This window comes from Lontra canadensis, unplaced genomic scaffold, assembly GCF_010015895.1.
Source record: "Lontra canadensis isolate GAN:19392208 unplaced genomic scaffold, GSC_riverotter_1.0 scaffold51, whole genome shotgun sequence".
Taxonomy (NCBI): Eukaryota; Metazoa; Chordata; class Mammalia; order Carnivora; family Mustelidae; genus Lontra; species Lontra canadensis.
Window position 1 is genome coordinate 4,021,751 of NW_022631045.1, and position 13,307 is coordinate 4,035,057.

A 13,307-nucleotide genomic window follows, 5' to 3' on the forward strand; every position below is an offset into this window, starting at 1 on the left:
CACATGTACACAGAGGATGTGTGCAAAGCATATTCAAACACTGCTGTTCGTGAAAGCAAAACCGAGATACAACCGACCAGGATGGATAATAATGTTGTCTCCTCCCACATGGGATATCACGTATCATTGAAAATGAACAAAATATGGCTACACTCCCTCATAAGAAATCTCCTAAACACAATATGGAGCAAAGAGAAATCAAGCTACAGAGTACATATAGTATGACTCCATTTATAATCAGAAACATGCAAAATTAAATAACATATTATTCAGGCTGCAAACACACATTTTGAAGCCATAAAAAAGCAAGATGATCATGAACACAAGATTCAGAATAGTGGTTGCATGTAAGGGTAGAAGGAAAGAGAAGGATTGAGAAAGTAACATTTCCAGGTTCTAGGGTTAATTAAAATATTCTATTTTTAAAACAGGGCTGAGGGTATACTTGTATTGTTTTCCTTTTTATTCCATTCATATTTTATAGGTGGTCTTTTAGCATGCACTCAATATTTGATTTCTAACATTAAAAAAGTCAGTCTTCATATCTAACCAGTTTTTCTGCTAAGATGCATACAACCCTGTGAAAATCAGTCATAAGTCCATTTTACTCTCCAGAATGTCTGACAATGACCGAGTCACCAAGAAAAAGTCAGGCCAGTGCACTCTTCCAAAGATGGGAGAAAGGTCTGTGTGTCTCCTGGAAAAAAACTTGTTAAAAATAGTACATATAGAAATACTATTGTGCTAAATGGAATAAGCATTAGTTACTTAGAAAATTCACTTAACTGGAAAGACTTGAAGACTCATGATCCCAGATGAAGTATTAAGCCATATTTAAAAATAAAATAATTATGAATAGAAGTTCTTTATATTTTCTTTCCATACCCAATGGAAAATACTTCCATTTCAGCAAACACTGCTCCAATAATAATAATAATAACAAAATTACCTGGATTTCTTGATATCTCACTGATCCAGATTTCTTAAGCCTACTCTTATAGTCCTTCACACAGCCCAAAGTCAACTTTTGACAATTATTTTTAGAAAGGAAACTTCCAGAAGTTTAAACTCATAGAAGACATATTTTAAAAAATTAAATAATGGGGGAAAGTTTTAATGGTATAATTGAGCACCTGCCATGCACTAAGTTCCACACAGAAAGCCAGGGATGAAACAGAAGACAAAACAGGGCTGCACACTTGGATGCTTACAGTCTAGTGGGGGAGACAGTCATTAATCAAAGAATCGCTGAGGTCAAAGTTCAATTACAATGGAGCTAAGTGCTTCATGATGGCAGAGTGTCAAATGGAAAGAAACAGCCTGGTGAGTAATGATGGAGGTAAGCTAAGAAGAAAGAGTAGGTGAAATCTAGGCATATGTGTTGCAGGGGTTGGGGAGGGAGAGGTGATGGGGAAAACATTCCAGGCAGAGGGACCAGATAGTGTGACGCTGAAGTCACTACAGCTGAAACTGCATATGGTTTACAGTCAATAATCACACCAGGAAGACATGGAGGTCATAATAATAAATGCGCAAACAGTAGTTTGCTAGGTGAGCAAACACTGCATTAAATTATTGAATAAGTGGCAGCTGTTTCATATCTAGTCTTCAGTAATCATAACTAATCTTTTTATGTGATTGATAGTACTTTGTTCAGGTTATGTTTGGGAACGTGAATATTTACAAGATGAACTCAAGAGTAAAATGTAAAGATGATGAGAAAGTAAATTGGTAGATTCAAAAAATTATATTATCACATTTAACATCTGAAAGTCATTTCCCTCAAGCCCATAAAGCCTAACTTTGTTTGTTCAACAGTCTGTGGAAATATTGTCACTCATTCATTCATCAAATATGGAATGAATGCCCAGTACGTGCCCAACAATGGGACAGGTATGAAGAATATACAGATGAAAAGATACGGTGCCCTCTCAAGGAGCTTGATGTTTCATGGTGAACTAGTCAGTAAAGGGAGAGTCACGTGGGAAATTGAAGCGGAGCATGGAGGGGAGTAACTCAGACATTGCTAGGGATCGATTTATTCTTAAAGATTTGGCATAGCAAAGGATGTAAGAGTGATCAATGCACAGAACAAAGAAAGCCCACTGGAAACATGAAGAAAAACCAACAGCTATTGAAGAAAGAAAATATAATCATGATACTCTACTGGACTCTGAAATGTAAAATAGTCAAATACAGTAACATAATCATTCCACTGCTATAACTAAAAAAATCTATTTAAAGAATGGAGGGAGGAGTGAGGAGTAGATTATGAGAGGTATATGATTATACTAGAAAGAGAGCAAATAATACCTAATCTTAATAAACCAATCAATAACAATAACTATGCAAAGAAACAGCTAAAATAGTTCAAAGCCCTTGCCTCTGTGAGGTGGGCTGAGAGTTGGTTTCAAGTGAGACAGCTTCTATTCCTCTCACGATAAGCCACTTTGTAATCCTGGGGTTTTTTTTTTTTTTTTCATGTCCATATATTACTTTGATCATTTTTAAGCAAATACTGTTTTTAGAAGAGACTATTACAAAGGAAACACTGCATAACCTTTAAGGCACAGTAAATAAATCAGTAAACGAATAATAAAAGGTGTTCATGAGGTTATGAGGGAGATACAATGGGGACTAGAGGGAAGGAAATACGGGTCCATAAAATGCTGCTGCAAAGCTATTCTAGCACCTACTCTAGTGGGTCCCTAACTAGAGAAACATGAGGGGATTATTTCCATTTTCACTGAGAGCCATGTTTTCCTGTTTCTTTCCTATCTGGTGAGATTTTCATAGGCCCAAGGCTCTTGGCATGACTGCTCTGTTGCAATGCCATAATTGTGTGCCAACTGTGCACTCCGAGGGCATTTTTCAAATGTGAAACACAAGAACAGGCGTGGCAGAGAGGCTGACAAGTGAAACCTCCTACTTACCTAATCTTTCTGCTTGTCTCCTCATAAGAAATCACTTTAGAGTGCAGTCCCATCTCCCACATTTTGTGGAATGATAAATTCACCATAAAAAGAAAAACACAGGTTTTTTTGGGAAAGTCACTGCACATGTTCAGTTCTAGAAAGTTCTCTTGGGAGACATTTATTCTAAGGACATTTTCTTCTTCATAGAAAGGAAGGCAAAAGTAGGCTAATTCTCAAAGTGCTGATGGCCACCTCAGCCCCCCTCCAGAGAGCAATGCAGCCACTCACCTGTCTTGGGGAAATGTGTGTATTTAGAGTGAATCTTCTCTCCTGAATTCTCTATATGAAATAACCATTTACCTTTGGGTGAATCTGAAGTATCTATCACCCCCACTTGCCTTCTCTCATCTGTTCTGCTTCCTCTGGGTCCAAGAGCATTAATAGAAAGCTATCGATCATGTTGAAGGAAATGCTGAATAGGTTACTGAGAGTCAAGGGGACCATACTATCAAAGGGCACGAAAAAGCAGCCAAGCTTCCAACTCAATCAAGGATTTATCTTCAGAGAAAGGTGCCATATATATAGGCAAGGGCTACTTTCCGTTCCTTTCCAGGGAAAGTAAGGTGGTGACTGGTTCAACACTGCCCAGTGACAAAACTTCCCCATGAGGGGACTAATAAGAGTTTGGAAAAACTTTACCTCTTGCTCCATGGCTTTTAAATGACTAGCCAATCAATGTTTTAATTTGACCCCACTATCTTCCACTTCAAGAGTTGCCTTTATCTTATGAAGACATGACAAGGAAGACAGAGAGGGTACAGATGAGGCTCAGCAGGAGTGAAGGGGTAGTGGCCACAAGCAATCCATATGGGAACAAAACTCCCTTCAAGAATGGCAGAGTTTCAGGACCCCTGGGTGGCTCAGTTAATCATCTGCCTTCAGCTCAGGTCATGATCCCAGGGTCCTGGGATCGAGTCCCACATCAGGCTCCTTGCTCACAGGAGCCTGCTTCTCCCTCTGCCTCAGCTCCCTCTGCTTGTGCTCTCCCTCTCTGACAAATAAATAAATAAAATCTTAAAAAAGAAGAAGAAGAAGGAGGAGGAGGAGGAGGAGAGCGGCAGAGTTTTGCCAGGTCTGGGGAGGGCAATGAAGGAAACCTGACCCTATGTTTTCTTTGCAATGAATTGTCTGTTCCTCTGCAGTCAAAACATCTACCACTACTGTCAAGGTAAGCTGCTAGCGACAGCACAGGATTTAGAGAAAGAGGGCATTAAAGTACATGTATAAGAAAGCAATGATGGGGATAAGGTCGTTAAAAAGCACAAACTTACAGCTATAAAAGAACTAAGTCCCGCGGATGAAAGGTACAACACAGTGACACTGTTAACACCGTACTCCCTTTCCAGCCCTGGCCCCAGACGTAGCAGCCACCGAGATGTTGACGCCCAAGAAGAGTCATATCGCCAGTTATGAAGTCCTTTTCAAGGAGGGAGTGACGGTGGCCAAGAAGGACGTCCGTATGCTCAAACACCCTGAACTGGCAGACAAGAATATGCCTCATCTTCACGTCAGACCATGAGGCTACGTAAAGCAACAGCTTTCCTGGAGGGATTTCCAGTGATAGCTTACCAACCAGTGTATCCAAGATCTCCGTGATTTCCTCCACCTGGCTCCTGAGACGTGCCTGCCACTCTGCGCCCCAGCCGTCCTGAGACCGGCGGACCATGGCCCAAAGGTCTGGAAGGCTCCGCAAGCCTCACCAGAGGGAAAGCTGACAGAGACACCTGCGGACACAGCACTGTGCCCCCTGCTGCTAACAAGAGAGCTGAGGTTCCGACTGGGTCAGCAACTGAATTCCGGTTTACAGGTAGAATTGGTCGTGGGCGTGGCCAGCTACCTCAGTAAAGCTGGAGGAGACTGTTGTGTGTTGAATAAATCTGTAGCAATAAATAAATAACACTGTATTATATGTCTGCAAGTTGCTAAGAGAATAGATCTTGAAGTTTCCCCACAAGAAAAAAAAAAAATTGTACCAGTGTGTTGTGGTGATGGATGTGAATTAAACTTACCATGGTGGTCATTTCCCAGTATCCACAAATATAGAATCATTATGTTGTACCTCTGAAACTAATATAATAAGTCAATTAATCTAAGTTTAAGAAAGAAAGAAAGAACGAACGAACAGGAGAGGAGACGGAGGAGGAGGGGAGAGGGAAGGGAAGGGAAGGGAAGGGAAGGGAAGGGAAGGGAAGGGAGGGGGGACTGAGGGAGAAAATGCTACGTAAAGCACATAGATGTGCCTGAGGTGGCTTTAGCACAGAGCCCTGAGAGCTGGAGACCCTCCTGGCAGAAGGGGACTCTTCCCAGGCTGCCTTCTTCTATGTTCACCCTGATTCAGGGAATTAAGGTATGGCCATCAGGAGTGGTATTCCTGTTTCAACTAATAATTTAAGAAGATGCTGAGGTTCCCTCACTTTCTCAAAAGCTGACCCAAATTTCATTTCATTCAACAGCTGTTCGTGGGACACCATCTCACAGGGGCTTCCCCTTACCTAGAATCCTTTCTGCTCTTCTGCTGCTACAGACTCCGCTAAGGCTCAGTTTCCCTCGAGAAAGCCGGACCTGCGCCCCACAGGTTTGAGATAAGCGCCACTGAGAGGTGTCCCACAGCATCCCAAACTTCCCCACCTAACAGTACGGCAACATTTGCTCCTCTCTGCAGGGAAACCACTCCTTCCAGAAGGGCAGGGATCAAGCCTCTCCGTCAAGGCCCGACTCATCGCAGGCATGTGATATGTGTTGGCGGAACCATGTGTATGCACTACTGACCAGTACTATCCCTGGCAGTACGGAAACAGAAAGATGAATTCTCTCTCTGAGCTCAGGGTCAAGCATCTGGGATGAGAAAGAGTAAAAAATACACACCGATTGCTATACACAGGGCACTGCCGGAAGTGCGCTGTGTGTGTTGACTCATCTACGTATTAACTCATCTAATCCTCGTGACCTTACAGGTAGGAACTACCATCAGCTGCATTATACAGATAAGGGAACTGAGTCACAGAGTGACTTGCCTAAGCTCCCACAGCTAGTAAGTCGCTGATGCATGGTATAAGCCCAGGCAGCAGGCTCCTGAGCCCAAGTCCTTCCCCGCTTAGCTGCATTGCCTCTCAGGGCCCGGATGAAGACAACATGCAGCGTGAGTCACGCCCACCCTGTGGGTAAAGTGAGGTACACGGTGCCCGGGAAGACGGGAAGGAAAAAGGTTTCTGATGTCAGACCTCAGCAACGCCCTCCATCCCCTTCTTCCTCTCTGCCCCCGACTTAATAGATTCTGCAAACAACTGATTTTGGAACCAAGCTCAAAGTTTCAGAACCTATCAACACCTGATCAAACTCACTGTCCCAAATTTAAACGGGAAGCTGAGGTTCTAATTCTAATATATTTCAGCATATGACCATAAATTGCTTTGTGAGTAGAGCCGGTCAAAAATCCCTTACCTCTCAGATGAGAGAAAATAAGCTTGCTAAATATTATATATGGCACAACCTGACATAAAATATTTTTTAAAAGAGGGCCTCTTGTTCTGACCCCTGTATTTATGGGCTTAAAGATTGAAAAGGTTTAAGATGAGGTTTTGTTTTTTTTTTAAACGTTCAGCTTTCCTTTCTTTCATTGCCGTGAAAATAAAGTGGCAATTCATGGCCATAATGGGTAATGCCACACTGTGCCTTCTAGAAAATAAGGAAGAAGGAGCCCTCCGTGTTTGGTATTCATATGTTCCTGCAGGGCCAGAGCCCGTGACCTTGTGACCTGCAGCCGTTGATGGGAAATGCCCAAAGGTTCTCATTCTTGTTCAGTGGCTCACCCAGCATTTTAAAAGGACAATGAAAACATTCCTGGGGTTTCTGGGCTTCTTAACCCCATCCCACTAACGACTCATTCTATCTTTGAAGAGGTCAACATTTATTATTGTAATATCATTTTCATACTTCTTGAGAGTAGAGTGACTAAGGGAACTGAAGAAAGGAGATTCTCTGGGGTGGAAAAGACTCGAGAGGGCCAATTCCATTGTGGATACTCACAGTGTGGGATATGAAACAAGGGTCTCTGAGAAAGGTAACTGTAGGTGTCTTTAAAAACTAGAAATTTTTATATTGAGATTTTCAGACTTCAGAATTTCAAACGTTTGCTTTTCCTTCCTCGTGCGTTTCAACTGTAGAAAAGACATGAAAGGGTATTTTATTTGTCACGTCCAGAGAAAAGGATGACGTCCACATAAGTCATGTTCATTTCCTCGCTGGAACAAAGACAGCATTTTGATGCAGAGGAAGTCAGGATGGGAAGGGGTTCAGAGAGATGGAGCACTGGGATCTCACTCTAAAAATGCCCTTCTCTTCTCTTTTTCAGGGCAAGTCTCACTCTCTGAGAATATTACTCCTGCTCTCCTACAACCCATGCCAAGACAACCTCTCCTTTTCAACTTCCCTTTAGGCCGTCAAGCCTAATGCATGACTATTTTCCAAAAATCTCTAACATCCTCCCATCGTCCACTGAGGTCTTCACGTCCTTCATGGCCATCAAGTCTTCCCTCTAGGAGTGATTCCTTCCTCAATGCCATTATCATCATCACCATCATCATCATCATGACTCCCATTTGTAGATTGCTAGGGGGCTGGTCGGCATTATTTCCCACCGAAATTCGCTCCTGACAACAGCCTGGTGAGGTAGGCAGTGCCACTCCCACTGGAGCTGAGCCTCAGAGAGCTGGGAACTTAAGATCCCAGCTAACAAGGAGCAGAACCAGGATTCATCCCGGAGACCACTGTGTCCAGCACCGTAAAGGCCTGCAGCCGGCCCTCAACAATACCCAGAGGGGAGGCTGGCTGTTTAGAACCCAGAGAGGGCTGAAGTGGAAAAGGAACCCAAGGAAACTGACCCTGCACTAACAAGCCCCTGGCCGCTACAGACACAGCTCCTCCAAGGACACCTGGAGCCCAATGCATGACTCCTCTGCACAGACCCCCAAAGAATGAAGAAACTTTAAGAGGGGCGTGTGGGGGGACTGATGACCCAGTCCCAGAAGTTCCTAGAAACACCAGACGTCAGCTTCTGAAATGGAATGAATACCTACACCAGCAGATAAGTAAGTTCAAAATTCTGTACAACAAGTTTTCCATGACTGAGAGTCGCCTAGCTGCATCCCAGTTTATGTTCAGTCAATATCAAAACAGGGCTAGAAATAGCCCCCAAACGATTTTGGTAATGGAAATATACACTGATCCTTAACTTGCGTTGTGACACATGAAGCTTTAATTATTTACCAGCTCTTAATGCCTGATCCATAATTAATACCAGAACGCACTTCTCTCCCTAGCTGCTCCTTGATTGCTGCCATAGCTATGGATTAGCATATCAAGATCAAATTCATCTTTTCTTAGGAAACCCATGAATATGTATCCAGCTCGTTGAAGGAGAAGTTTAGAATGCAATTTGCCAAAGCATTAAGGAACTAATAGGAAAGGAAATTGATAATGGTCACCTTCTTAATTTGAATTAATTTCATTAAATTTAAATTAAAAATTAATAAGACTGGAAAGTTTAAATGGGTCGGTTCCACACTGACAAAATAGCAAAATCGTCAGTAAGTTTTAAAATGTCTCTTGTGAAATGATTAGAAGTAATTCCAGCTTTGTCCATAAGAGCATAATTTGTTAAAACATAAAGACTGTCCCTGAGATGTTACTTTTAGAAACCCAGAGTCCTGATAGCTCTGGTGGAAACTTCTCTACCCAGCGTGGGGTTCAGCAGCCCTGGCCCTCCCCAGCCACCACCCAGGACAGCGCCCTGCCTTCCGGCCAGAATCCCAGCATACGGACTAACTGCTTCCAGCATCGGAACCCTCGGGGGAGTAAAGCAGATGTTTGCTAGTGTGCCCATGGCATTCTTACGATGACTACCTCTCCTAGAAAGCAGGAGGCTTTTCTCAATAAGAAAGAGAGGATGGAGAAAGACAAGGAACACCGATGGAGCCCTCTAGTTTGAAGTGTGAAAGCAAACTCACACTTTGCAGACCTGGGAGTGTCATGCCTACGTTTTTCACGGCTCCCCTTCAAAGACAGATTGTAGAATTCTGCATCTTCTAAGATTTCATCTCAGCAGCATACGAAGTCAACATTTGCAGACAGAGAGCAAACACAGAGCCCAAGCCCGTGCGCACATGTGTACACACACACACACACACACACACACACACACAAGGCTGGCTTCCACCATCCACCTGCCCACATCCACTCTATCAGATGTGCCCACTTCCTCCTCTCTCCAGCGCTTTCATCCACGTGGGTGCTCTGTCTGTATCACCCTCCCTCCGGCCGTCAGTCCCTTCCTCTTCTTTTCCTCACAGTTCTCCTCTCTCAGGACGCGATCCAAATATCTCCTGCCCTTGGGGACATCCACGACCCAGCCCCCTTCCCCCATAACTCAAACACCTGAGTTGGTTGCTCTGGGCCCTCCCCAGTGTCCCTTTTCTTTGCCACGGCCACCTCCACGAAGTGCTGAGCTCCTCAAGCACGAGCTAGTGCAGTTCCTGGCATCTAGAAATTCATGAATAGAAGTTAAGTCAAACAAATGAAAGAACTGGGGATTGAAGAACAAAATCCTTAGATGAATTCATTTGGTCCTTCTCTTGCACCAAATGAGCTCCGTGCTGGTCAAATGTCCGACTAGACTGTGAGGCGAGCCCCGGGAGCACAGAAACAGCAGGGCCTTGTATGTCCCACACCAAGCACACGCCCTTCACATCAGAAATGTTCAGCAAATATTTTCAAATGGATGGGGACGTAACAGCCAGCCTCCAGACTGGTCAGAACAACACATCACTGGGAAAAGCCCTGCAGGGGTTCCTGCTCCCCACAACCCCACCACAGGCATGTCATGTCCCGCTTGCAACCTCTCAGGCCTCCATCGGGACCACGGCTCCCACATTGTCCCTCCACAGCTCAGGCCTCGGAGCCTCCATCTTCTCATGCTTCTCATGAAACAATGTCCCAGCACGGAAAGCAGCCTGGGACCACATGGCGAATCAGCCCTCCTTTGGTTTCCCTCCCTATTATTTCATTTTAAATAAAGCTCTTTTAAATAAGCTGGTACCCAGACAATCGGTTCTCAGCAAATCCTGAAGGTGGCATTAGAAATCACCAGACGTAGCAGGCATCCAAAGGGAGAGCCACGTTCTAGTTCAGTTTGTTTGTTTTTTAGCTGATGTCAGTGCACGGTGTTTATCAAGCTGCTGCTGCCACTGGCCACCAAGCATCCCAACAAAGGGATTTGCTGTGCAGTGAGCTGATGACTCCCAGAGAAGGGTGGCTCACTCAGATCTTGGCTCTGACAGATCCCTAACAGGCGCACCGGGACTGAGCCTTCTGTCCCCACCACTTGCAGTCTGGATTCAATCTTAAGAGCAGATTTCCCCTTCTTAGCAAGTACCGTTCAGCTTGCCTATGTCACTGCCAGCCGGCCTTGGAAAGTTGCTCGGCCACCCTTGCCCCCTGGGTTCTCAGCTGCCCATCAGCTCGGAGGCTCTTCTCAAGGCAGCTCTGTGTGTCTTGGAAATGGGACAGAAGGATCACCAGAACACTCCACTACCTCACCCGGAGCTGCTGGGTCTGTGACAGCCCGGAACGCAGCACTTGCCCTGCCAAAGCCAACGAGCGTCAATGAAGGCCTCCATTTGTGCCACTATCTAGGACACTGGAATCAGGGCATCTCTCTGTGGGGCTTCTGGGAGCCCCTCCCTACTGGCACCAGGCTAAAGGACCATGACTCTGACCAGAGATTTAAGAGCCAATTCAAAGGTCTCCTGCTCTGAATCCTTGCATGACCATCTCCCCATTACCAACCTTAAGAAAAGAGTTGGTTACTCTCTGTTCTGTGCCCTCCTGGTACTCAATTCAGCTTCTCACTATAATCACACTATTTTGTTTAGGGGGCCTCTGAGGGAGCTGAAGACTGAGCTCTGAAAGCCTGATCCCGAGAAACATGTACACACTCCCCACCATCAGGAAGCAGAGCAGACAGGACCTTCCATGCTGTGTGAACTACCCACTGCCTATGGCCTGCCCTTCCCATGCCATAGCCATTTTATCTTACCTTGATCTATACACAAATTCTAATGGCGAGAATAAAGGAGGTATGGGGGCAGGGAACAATTCTCTTGTCCTTAAGATTGCTCTTTAGTGAGGATCCAGACCCAGAAATCCACTGGGCTAACCTTACATGTGAGACACACACTGTAACTTCCTCAGCCCTGTTCCCTACTGCAGAAAGGAGAAGGAGGTTCAGCTCATCTCCTCAGTGTATCAATCAACAAACATCTCTGGAAGCTTATTATGGAGACCACTGTGTGGGCACAGGAGGGAAATGGAGGAAAAAAAACACAAGGCATGGTCTGTATGCACATTAAATTTTGGGACAGATTGTAAATACAGGAGGCCAGGGGAGGGAGTAAACTCATAGATGGAAAAACCTTTATGAAGCAGATGGGATTTAATGAGTCTTGAAGAATGAATAAAATTTAGGTAAATGGGTGCCGATGGGAGAGTGAAGGGTGTTCCAAGTGGGTTGGACAGCATGCACAGAGGTGGGAATGAGTCCAATGTGTGTAAGGAACAGATGCACAGGCTTTGCCTTTATTCTCCCTCCCTTGGTGCAAATTCTCCAGAGCAAGGAGGAGAATATAGGTCTATCTTGCTCAAGGTTCAGTGAAAAATGATACAAAATAGGGAGTCCCAGACACCTGCAGAGTCCCCCTGGTGGACCGAGAAGGAAAAGGAAGACGCTGTTCCGCAGCTCTGGATGAATGAGCCCAGCCCGCATGGACAGCTGGCTCCCTTCTGGGGAAACATCTTGGTTCTGTGTTAGCAAGGTGCGGGAGCAGCCCAAGGCGTGTGCTTGGAGGGAAACACTCAGCACCTCGTGTTTCCTTATCCAGTACAGCCAGGTGGCGAGCTGCCAGAACATTTGCTGCCCATCAAGGAGGATATATATTTTTATTCTCTTTCCTGGTGGGTTTGAGGAGATAGGTGAAGGTTCTAGCTGAAGCTGGAGCCTCCAGTTTTCCCAGGAGTCTCGCACTCACACCAATATGGCAAGGTTCACCAGAGCCATTAAAGATTCTGAACCTTCTAGCTGCGCATTAGAGAAGAATTTTTTTTTAATCTAAGCAAACATCTTTCCTCCAGTAAAAATGAGCCCCCAGAAATGAATTCTCTCACACAAACCATTTCTCCTGGTTGAACATTACCAGCCTTTGGACCTTCACTGAAACCAAGTAGTTTCACCGTCAATTCACAAAATACAATTATCCGCTGTCTGGTTTTCGGATAGCAATTCTTTTGTAGGTGAAAAATGCAACTGTTGAGTCTGCTATTGAGAAAACTTGATGCCAGAAAACAGAGGAGCCAGCAGCAGGCAGCTCATCAAACTCCAAACCTATTTTTCCCGGTGCCTGGGGAGTGAATTATCCATTGGATAATCTTACATGTGAGAAATGCATTTTTGGGTGCAACATTGGGGAAGGGCGGGGAGGAAAGGAAAAAAAAATGTGTGTTCTGTCTCTAGCTTTTAAGCACAAGTTTCAAAACATTCTTGAGTTGCCACGCAGGAGTGGGATATGGAGCCTGAATCTGGAGTCCTGGAAAGATCTGCTGTCTTTCTCTCATCTAAGGAATATCAAAAATCCATTAATTATCTCATTTCCTTGGTTTATGGGTATGTAATTCCCACCTACAGGGCTGGGAATATTGAACCCCATTCTGTTGTGAAGAAGAAATACTCTCCCTGGGAGCCAAGTGCTCACTTGTGTGAAGTAAATTACCTCTTCTGAGGTGCAAAATGGCTGGGATCCTACCATTTGGGCCCTGGAAAACACCCCCTTGGGAGTAATCTGCTCAACCACATGTGATAAATTCTGACTATTTTTAGACCAGGGTGAAGAGACCTAGCCAACCAAGTCAATCAAGTTAACTTTTCCCTTTATTTGGTTGGCTTCTTTCTAAGTAATCAATTTCCCTTACGCGTGCACACACCACTTCTCATCCGATTCTTCAGCCTCCATTCCTTTCTCCCTCAACCTGTCCCTCTCCTCCTCTTACCACTTTCCCAAACCCCCTTCCCCTTCACTTCCCATCAGATACCTCCTCCTCATCCTCCAACCTCTCCCTTCCCTCCCACTTGCCTCCCCGGAAAATGAGCCACAGTAAACAGAAAGCTCTGGCTTTGGGTACAAATAAATAGGAAGAAAGATTCATCAGGAAAAAACAAGCTCTCTTCCTAATGCACAGTTAAACCTTCCAAAGGCTTAATGAAACTTTGGCACACATGTGGCATGT

At 44.7% G+C, this 13,307-nt stretch overlaps 1 pseudogene; it reads left to right on the forward strand.

Moving 5' to 3' along the window:
* The first annotated feature begins 4,350 nt into the window (after positions 1–4,350).
* Positions 4,351–4,820, forward strand: LOC116877273 (annotated as a pseudogene).
* The last annotated feature ends 8,487 nt before the right edge of the window (positions 4,821–13,307 follow it).